This window comes from Chiloscyllium punctatum, chromosome 8 (assembly GCF_047496795.1).
Source record: "Chiloscyllium punctatum isolate Juve2018m chromosome 8, sChiPun1.3, whole genome shotgun sequence".
Lineage (NCBI taxonomy): Eukaryota > Metazoa > Chordata > Chondrichthyes > Orectolobiformes > Hemiscylliidae > Chiloscyllium > Chiloscyllium punctatum.
This window is the reverse complement of record NC_092746.1, coordinates 106,286,517-106,297,008: the sequence shown is the minus strand read 5'-3', so window position 1 is coordinate 106,297,008 and position 10,492 is coordinate 106,286,517. Positions and strand designations below refer to the sequence as shown.

The window sequence follows — 10,492 nt, the reverse complement described above, 5'->3', positions numbered from 1 at the left end:
ATAGCATATCCATAGACAATGTGTAAGAGTGCCAACTTGTATTTTGCATTTAGGACACACTGGGGATGCGCCTACCTTAAATTTTGCGAGTCGTTCAGGTGCTATATGAGCCATGTGGAGTATCTTTAATTGAATAGCTTGAGTTCTATTACAAATAGAAATCTTTCTGGCATTTTCCCAAATGTTCTTCCACATTTCTGAAGAGATTTCTAAACCCAATTCTTGGTTCCATGTTTTAAATAATTGTTCCACGTCTTTCGATACCTCATTATATAATGGGTGATAAAGGGTACTGACCGAGGGCGGCCCCATCGGCCATAATACTCTTCTCTCCATACCTGACTTGAAAGGATTGCCTATCAGTGTGGTCTTCTTCTGTATATAATCTCGTACTTGGAAATACTGAAAAAGGCCCCTGTTAGGCAGTCCAAACTTCTGGTGCAACTGCTCAAAAGACATCATAACCTCCCCATTGAACAGGTCGCCCAAGCAAGAGATACGTCTGGACTTCCAAGTTTTAAATGTAGCATCCGTCAGTCCTGGCTGAAATGCCGATGCTCCCACTATAGGAGTATAAGGGAGGTTTTTTGCAGGTTACCCTCATCTTGTTGCATTATCCTCCAGGCTTTAATTGTATTTAATACAATAGGGTTTTTGCAATAGTCCATAATAGTTTTCATCTTATCCATAAATAAAAGATTGATGAGGGGACACTTTGCTTGGGAGGATCTCAATATCTAACCAAATAGATTGTGGGTCACAAGAGACCCAATCAGCTACATAAGATAATAAAGAGCTCAACTGATACCTCCTAAAGACTGGAAAGTCCAGTCCTCCAAACCATCATCTCCCAGACCATCCATAACCTCATCACCTCAGGGGATCTCCCATCCACCGCCTCCAACCTCATAGTCCCACAACCCCGCACCGCCCGTTTCTACCTCCTGCCCAAAATCCACAAACCTGACTGCCCCGGCCAACCCATTGTCTCAGCCTGCTCCTGCCCCACCGAACTCATCTCTGCATACCTCGACATGGTCCTGTCCCCCTTACTCCAAGAACTCCCCACCTACGTTCGGGACACCACCCACACCCTCCACCTCCTCCATGATTTTCGCTTCCCCGGTCCCCAACGCCTTATCATCACCATGGACATCCAGTCCCTGTACGCCTCCATCCCCCATCATGAAGGACTCAAAGCCCTCCGCTTCTTCCTGTCCCGCTGTACCAATCAGTACCCTTCAACTGACACCCTCCTTCGACTGACTGAACTGGTCCTCACCCTGAACAACTTCTCTTTCCAATCCTCCCACTTCCTCCAAACCAAAGGAGTAGCCATGGGCACCCGCATGGGCCCCAGCTATGCCTGCCTCTTCGTAGGACATGTGGAACAGTCCATCTTCCGTAGCTACACTGGCACCACCCCCCACTTTTTCCTCCGCTACATCGATGACTGTATCGGTGCTGCCTCGTGCTCCCACGAGAAGGTTGAACAGTTCATCTACTTTACCAACACCTTCCACCCCGACCTCAAATTCACCTGGACCGTCTCAGACTCCTCCCTCCTCTTCCTAGACCTTTCCATTTCTATCTCGGGCGACCGAATCAACACGGACATTTACTATAAACCAACTGACTCCCACAGCTACCTAGACTACACCTCCTCCCACCCTTCCCCTGTAAAAACACGGTTCCAATACTGTACAACCCAGATGGCCTCCTTCTTCAAAGACTGTAATTTCCCCCCAGACGTGGTCGACGATGCCCTCCACCGCATCTCCTCCACTTCCCGCTCCTCCAGCCTTGAGCCCCGCCCCTCCAGCCGCCACCAGGACAGAACCCTACTGGTCCTCACCTACCACCCCACCAACCTCCATGTACAGCGTATCATCCGCCGTCATTTCCGCCACCTCCAAACGGACCCCACCACCAGGGATATATTTCCCTCCCCTCCCCTATCAGTGTTCCGAAAAGACCACTCCCTCCGTGACTCCCTCGTCAGGTCCACACCACCCACCAACCCAACCTCCACTCCCGGCACCTTCCCCTGCAACCGTAAGAAATGCAAACCTTGCACCCACACCTCCCCCCTTACTTCCCTCCAAGGCCCCAAGAGATACTTCCATATCCGCCACAAATTCACCTGCACCTCCACACACATCATTTATTGCATCCGCTGCACCCAATGTGGCCTCCTCTATATTGGGGAGACAGGCTGCCTACTTGCGGAATGTTTCAGAGAACATCTCTGGGACACCTGGACCAACCAACCCAACCACCCCGTGGCTCAACACTTCAATTCCCCCTCCCACTCCACCAAGGACATACAGGTCCTTGGACTCCTCCATCGCCAGACCATAGCAACACGACGGTTGGAGGAAGAGCGCCTCATCTTCCGCCTAGGAACCCTCCAACCACAAGGCATATCCTCAGATTTCTCCAGTTTCCTCATTTCCCGTCCCCCCACCTTGTCTCAGTCAAATCCCTCGAACTCAGCACCGCCTTCCTAACCTGCAATCTTCTTCCTGACCGCCCCCACCCCACTCTGGTCTATCACCCTCACCTTGACCTCCTTCCACCTATCGCATTTCCAATGCCCCTCCCCCAAGTACCTCCTCCCTACCTTTTATCTTAGCCTGCTGGACACACTTTCCTCATTCCTGAAGAAGGCTTATGCCCAAAACATCGATTCTCCTGTTCCTTGGATGCTGGCTGACCTGCTGTGCTTTTCCAGCAACACATTTTCAGCTCTGATCTCCAGCATCTGCAGTCCTCACTTTCTCCTCAAAGTCCAGTCCTCCCCTTGCCTGTGGAAGCTGCAGCTTTTCTAATTTGATAAGGGACTGTCTATGATTCCAGATAAAGGAACCAAGCCAGCCGTGGAGCTTACGCAACGCCAGTCTTGGCAACATCAGAGGGAGCATTCTCATAGGATATAGAAGACGAGGTAGAATATTCATTTTAACTAGGGCTACTCTGCCTAACCAGGATATTGGGAGATCTCCCCAGTGTTGAAGGTCCTGCCTTATTTTCTCTAATAGGTGCACAAAGTTGACTTTATACAGCTGACCAAATATTGGGGTGATAAAAATACCTAAGTATAGAAAACCTTCCAGTGACCACCGAAAAGGAAAGCAAGATCCGTCCGGTAAGTTGGATATACTGGCGAGACCACCCATGGCCTCAGATTTCATAAAATTTATTTTATAGCCTGAGAACGTACTAAATAGATTGACCACTTGAATTAGGTGGGGCACGGATAGCGAATGATCACTTAAGAAGAGGACATCATCTGCATAGACAGTAATTTTATGTTTACCCGAACCAACCCTCGGAGCCGCTATGTTAGGGTCAGTTACTATAGCTTCCGCTAGTGGTTCGATTACTGGCGCGAATAATAATGGTGAGAGAGGACATCCCTGACGACAGTCCCTACCAACACTGAAGCTATCTGAACCTAAACCATTGGTGATCACAGCTGCTTTGGGGTATTGTATAATACTGAGACCCATTTAGAAAATACCTCTCCGACACCGAACCTTTCCAGAGTTTAAAAATCATATGGCCGTTCTACCCGATCAAATGCCTTCATTGCGTCCAAGGAGACAACTAACCCCGGTATTCTTCTCTGTTGACAGGCTTGTATCATGTTTAAGACCCTTCCAATGTTATTAGTTGATCTGCTGCCCTTAATAAACCCCATCTGGTCCTCTTTTATGATGCATGGTAAGACCCTCTTCAATTTTAATGCTAACATTTTAGAAAGAATTTTAAAATCCACATTTAGCAAGGATATTGGTCTATATGATGAACAATCTTCTGGGGCCTTTGCTTTTTTATGGATGAGAGATATTTGCTTCTCTCAACGAAGGCGGGAGGCAGTCCTGACTATGTGAGTAATTATACATATTTATGAGTGGCCCAGCCAGTTCCCCTATAAATTCTTTATAAAGCTCAACCTGGAATCCGTCTGGTCCAGACGCTTTGCCACTCTTAAGCTGTCTAATTGCATTGAGTACTTCCTGGGTTGTCAGGGGGACATTCAAGATTGACACCTGCTCCGAGGTTAAGCCCGAAAAGGCCCAAGATTTTAAAGAAGTACTCCATTTTCTCAGTTCTATCCTCACAGTCCTGCGATTTATACAGTTCAAAACAGAACTTTCTAAAAGCTGTATTCATCTTTTTACGATCACAAGTCAAAGTACCAGCACTTTCTCTAATGGACGCAATAGCTTGAAGAACCTTTTTTTTCTGAGCAAGGTATGCTAGGTATCTGCCAGGCTTGTCGCTATATTCATATAATCTCTGCTTTGCAAAAAATATTTCCCTCTTTGCTGTTTGGGTAAGTGCAGTATTCAAGGCTGTCCTAAGGGCTGTGATCCTTCGTTGCTTAGTAATAGAGGGCCTATCAACAGACGCTGTCTGAGCTGCCTTCAAGCGAGCCTCGAGCAGGTGCTGTTGTTCTCCCTTTTGTCTTTTCTGGGTCGCAGAATATGAGATGACCAAACCTCGTGCATAAGCCTTAATGGTCTTCCACATCGTCGACGGGTTACTGGCCGTACCTGAAATAATTTCCAAAAAGGTTTTGAACTCCTGAGAAAAATATTTTATAAATTTGCTATCCTTCAATAAGAAAGAATCAATACACCAATGTCGGGGGGCCTATCCCATCATCCCTAGTCTTGACTTCCATATATATTGCGGCATGATCAGGAATAGCTATATTACCTATTTTACAAGACAATATGGAATTCAAAAGGGTCGAGGGAGCAAAGAACATATCAATTCTGGTATGGCACTTGTGTGGGTTCGAGTAGAAAGTAAAGTCTCTACCCTGTGGGTGAAGGCACCTCCACACATCTACTAGCCCTAGCTCCTTATTCAGATCTGCCAGTTGTCTAGATCTAAGAGATATACCCATAGTCCTCTTAGGTATCCTATCTGTCTCTGGATCCATAATACAGTTAAAATCTCCTCCTATCACTGTATGGCGGACCCCAAAAGCCATCAACTTAGAGAATGCTTCCGTTACAAATTTAAAGGGGTGCGCCGGAGGGCAATAAAGATTCAAAATTTCATCTTCCTCTCCATATATTAGGGCTTTGATCAGTATAAACCATCCAGACTCATCTTTTATCTGGCTTAACATTTGGAAAGGAAGATTCTTCCGAATGCAAATGACTACTCTCCTACTTTTTGAACTAAAAGATGAGAAAAAAGCCTGATCAAACCCACCCTGTTGTAGCTTTAAGTGCCCTTTGTCAAGTAGATGTGTCTTCTGTAAGAGAGCTATGACAACCCTTTCTTTTTTGAGACTTGATAATACCTTTTTCCATCCAGGTGCACCACCTAAGTGAATGGCTAGCCATGATCATCCAGGCAAGCCCAAAACCCCCCAGGAGGAAGAACCCCACCCAAAATACATTGAATAAAGACCATAGAAAATTCACAAATGAAAAAATTCTTTAAAACATTTACACCAACACAATTAAAAAGATTCCTAAGTAATAAAAAATGCAAAACATATTTGAAGGGAGACTTTCCCCCTTGCTCCCAGGGGTCATGACTACCTGTCAATAACCCTAACATGACCTCTCCTAACTAGGTCCCTGTCCTCGGCCCAGTCATTATAAATGGAGTAGACAAATTCAAGTATTCTATAAAACCAAACTTAAAAGTGAGTGACCCACACCAACACCTAGGTGTGTTTAGCAAGCATAATGCAAAATATAAATATAAAAAACTACGAAGTTACAATCCCAGCAAGTACTTGGTAACTAAGTAAAATGACAAAAGAAGAAAACCCCGCTCTAATGAAAGGTAAAACAAAAGAACCCCCCCCCCCCCCCCCCACACACAAATCGAATAAGCCACACAATGTGTAAAAAAGAAACCAAAGAGAGAGTAAAGAACAAGCGCCCCCCCCCCCCAGGGAAAGATAATGGAAAAGAGGTGAAGAAGGAAAAAGGGTAAACGTGGGGAGGCAAAATAAAATCATTATTCATACGGTTTAAGTCCCACAGACTATTTAAGAGAGTACAAGAATTCTTTTGCTTTTTCTGGTGATCCAAAGTTATATACGGAACCTTTGTGGCTGAAGCGCAGCATTGCCGGGTAATGCATGGAGTATTGAATATTTAGGTCTCTTAGATGCTTCTTCGCCTCATCGAATGCCTTCCTGTTGCTGACCAGGCTGCAGAGAAGTCCTGAAATAACATTATCCTGGAACCCTTGTGCATCATGGCCTGGGGATCTTTCCCCAGGACTCTGGAAGCTTCCAGGGACATTTCTTTTCTCTATAATGTTGGAGTCGGAATAGAACCTGGCGGGGGCGCTGGTCCGACCCAGGCCTGCATACAGCAACCCAGTGGGCCCACTCCACCCTCACCTGGCTTGATCCCGAGTCCAACTTTAATATTTGTGGGAGCCATCACTCCAGCAAGTCTACAAGCTGGCCTTCCTCTTCCCATTCGGCCCAGTAACCGAATATTTTTTCGACGGCCCCGATTGTCGAGGCCGTTGATGTGCTCCTCCAAGGTCCGGATTCACTGCTCAAGAGCCCGGACCTGACCCACGGATGACTCGGCAGCAGTGTCCGAGGCCACGGCCCATTGCTCCACCCCTCTGACGCGCTGTTCGAGTTTTTCGATTTCTCGGTCATGCTTCTGCAGCATGACTGAGAACGACTCCCACCTGGACCTGGACTCCTCAATAAAGGCGTCAATCTTCTCTTGAAGTTTGTTGATGCAGGACATCAGACTCCCCTCTGCAGGTAAGTCCCCCGAAGTGGCCACAGGCGTCTCTGCTGCTGCAGGAGGGATCCCTGCCTGTTGTGAACTGTGAGAACTTTTGCCCTTAGTCATTTTAAAACAACACCAAACTGTCCAAGTTTGATGTAAAATGACTAACTATGCTGGGAAAAAGCTATCTTAAATGATTTAAAGGGTGTGGTGAAGGCAGGTGCCCCACTTTGCCAGTCTTAGGCAGAGCACTACAGACTCAGATTTGCTGGGTTGCTGCCATCTTGAATCTCCCATTATGTGATTTTTAATTTTGTTTTATCATATCTCAACAATACTCAAATCAAGAACACAAGAACAAGGAGTAGCCATTTGCACATTTTTTTGCTGTCTGATAAGATTAAGCTGATGTGACTGTGGGGCTCAATTCCACTCTCCTTAGTGCCCAATCCCCATTAACCATTTCATCCCTCCTATCAAATACTCATCTAACTCTGTCTTGAACAAATTCAGCAACCACTGATTCTGGGGGAAGTAGACTCCACAGCTTATTGTCTCAGTTTTAAATGGGTCATCTCATATTTTTAAACCAAGGTCTGCACCATTCAAGATTGCTCTTGGAGGAAACATCCTCTCAGCATCCACTGTGTCAAGTACTGTCAGTCTTATAAGTTTCATTCTTCTAAATTCTATTAAGTATTTGCTTAACATTTCCTCATCTCCAACAAAAATGGGATTATTGTGAAAAGTAAGGCTGATTGTGCATGATTGTGTCTAAAGAGGGTGTCACAGTGTAATGTCCCACTTCTGGACCAGACAGCCCAGGTGCGAATTCGAGCAGTATCAAAGGTGTAAAAAATAAAAGCTTTGACAAATGGTCAATTAGACTCAAAACATCAGCTCTTTTCTCTCTTTACAGATGCTGCCAGACCTGCTGACATTTTGCAGCATTTTCTCTTTTAGTATCAAAGGTGAGTTCTAACCTGTACTATCATAAGACCTTAAGTCTTAGGAACAGGAGTTCCTCAAGCCTGTTCCACCATTCAATATAAGCATGGCTGGTCAGACATTCTTCATGTTCACTTTCCTGCCTTGTCCGCACAACCCTTAATTCCATGATTAACTAAGAATATTACTTTAGCCTTAAATGTACACATGGACTCTGCCCCCACAAGTCTCTGAGGCAAAGAGTCCACAACCCTCATATCAGTCTTAAATTGGGGTCCCTCTAACCTGAAGCTATGCTCTTCGTTCCTAAACCCTCCCATGAGGGGGAACAACCTCTCAGCATACAACCCTGTCAAGTTCCTCAAGAGTCCCATATGTTTCATTGAGATCACCTCTCACTCTTCAAAACTCCACTGTTTGGGTATTCCCTACTTGTGTTATTTACGAGTAGGTCAGCTTCTTATCACCACGTGATGCCTGGCCACTGGTCACTCGCTATTTTCCAGAAATTTCTGATGTGACGTCACAGGACAGCTGCCGCGCGACGTCACAGTGACGTAATAACTGTCAGACGGAAGTGACGAAACGGCGTTTTTTCTTCCCCCGTCTCATTCGGCGGCCGGTGGATGTTTCTAGACCAGGAGTTGGCGGTGAGTGGGTAAGGCCGGGCTGCAGTTGACTGGAGCGGGCACACGGATCCGGGAGGTGAGAAGGAAGGCGGCGGCGTGACCTCCCACCGCATAACCGGTTGCGGGTGTCGTCGACTCGCATTCATGGTGGACGAGGGCAAAGCGGCCGATCTGAGGCGACGGAGGGGAAGGAACAAAGTTGGGGGGAGGAAGAGGGAGAAAACAAAATGGGGGAAGCGCCACCACTGTGTTTCGGTTTATGTAAATGCAGCGAACGAGGGCCTGTCAGCAGTGGTGGAGTAAAGCTAATTTCATTTGAGGAATCGGGTTGTGAGGGAGACAGGGTACTGACCGATTAAAGACAGCTTTTATTCATCCCTAACACCCCCCCCCCCCCCCCAACTCTCCTGCGCGAATTCTCCCAACCCATTCCCCCCAACGTCGTCGCTTCCCCCCCGCTCCCGCTGCTTTCTCCCTCCCCCCACTCCAGTCATCCTCCCCGTCACCCGCTGCCAGTCCTTTGTAAACATCGCTGTGCTCCGGTCGCGGTAACCTGAAGGTCTTTAGCCCCAAGCGATCTGAAATTTATTAGTGCGACAAAATCGGCCTCATTCGGAGAGCGATATGACCGTTCGGGACCCCTCGCTCTAATGTAGTAGACTTGGTGGCATTCCGGTCTCCAGTCTTTCCCATACTGTGATTGCCGACGGTATTCCAGCGTTTGCTGCTGTTTCGATACGTTTTATTTAAATTAGGTGTTTGCTACTGTCGAAACATTTCCTGGCTACCTTTGTGCTCGCTGCAGATCATCGAATAACTCTTCGCTGTTCGTTGCTCTTTCCTACCCCGAAATGCGAAATTTATCGAGTGGAACTGATTAATTCTCTCTCCCTCCGTCGTGTCGAGGTTTCATCAGGGACATCCTGTCCACTTTGATAATGCGTTAATTTTATGGTGTCGAGTGAGTGTGTTGCAGTTCCTGGCAGTTGGGCTAGGAAATGAGCTTTTAACAATAAATTTCCCATCCGAAGGTGCTTTGTAAGAGTCTCGAGCAACTTTTGACAATGAATCATGAGTTATCAGGGCAGGTGACCAAAAGGTGAGATTTTATCGATCATCTTAGAGGGGGGAAAAAGTAGGTGCTGCAAATAAATTAGCATTTGGAGCTTCAGATTCTGGAACTTCATGATACTGAATAATTTGGAAATCATAGGTTTGTTTGAGTAGCTTTATTAATAATTCACAGATTGGCAGTGAAAATGTTAACTTATGCACTGAAACTTATTTTTACTTGTACATGATCAATTTATTCAACTTAAGTAGGGAACCTGAATCATAAAATTCCCTACAGTGTGGAAATGGGCTATTCACCCTATTGAGTCCACACTGACGCTCCGGAGTGCATCCCGTCCAGACCCACCCCCTGGTGTGTAAGATCTAGTAGTTTAATACTAGATCTTAGAATTTCTTCCTTTTTTTTTATTTTTCTCAAGACTTCTTGTTTTGAAGCAAAAGTCAATGGAATGTTGGCCTTTATTTAAGGGGTGGTGTATAAAAATTCTGCTAAAAAGGTACAGGCCCCAAGTCAGACCACACTTGGAATACTGTGAACAGTTTAGATTCCCTCATTTAATGAACTTGCATTGAAGGCAGTCTAGAGAAGATTCACTGGTCTGATTCTGGGGGTGGAGGGGTAATATTTCAAAAGGTGGAGTTTGTATTCCTGGAGTTTGGAAGATTGATAAATGGTTTTGTTGAAACATACAAGATAAGGTAGTTGTGAAAAGGTTTTTCTTCCCTGATGGAGATTTCAAACCAAAGGGCATAATGTCAGAATAAGGGATCATACACTAGCACAGAAACTCCTCTTCTGTCTTCTGAGGGTAGTGAATCTGTGGAGCTCTTTATTGCAGAGGGCTGTAGAGACTGGGCCATAAGTATATTTGAGTGAACTTTTAAAGGAATCCAGTAAAAGAATAGAGGGGTGTTGGGGGGAATACAGGAAAGTGGACTTGAGGGTTATCTGGGTAAAAACAATGACTGCAGATGCTGAAAACCAAATACTGGATTAGTGGTGCTGGAAGAGCACAGCAGTTCAGGCAGCATCCAACGAGCAGCGAAATTGACATTTCGGGCACCTGATGAAGGGCTTTTGCCCGAATCGTCGATTTCGCT

At 46.0% G+C, this 10,492-nt stretch overlaps 1 protein-coding gene across 6 annotated transcripts in view; it reads left to right on the top strand.

Annotated features, from left to right (window-relative positions):
- The first annotated feature begins 8,245 nt into the window (after nt 1-8,245).
- dnajb6b (DnaJ heat shock protein family (Hsp40) member B6b) overlaps nt 8,246-10,492 on the top strand; it is a 150,833-nt gene continuing 148,586 nt past the window's right edge. Inside the window, exon 1 of one of the 6 annotated variants that reach the window (XM_072576207.1) lies at nt 8,246-8,338. The gene's annotated coding sequence lies outside the window, so the exon portion shown is untranslated. Of the gene's footprint in view, nt 8,394-10,492 lie in introns of all 6 variants that reach the window. The other 5 variants (XM_072576209.1, XM_072576208.1, XM_072576206.1 and 2 more) reach the window with 5 other exon arrangements.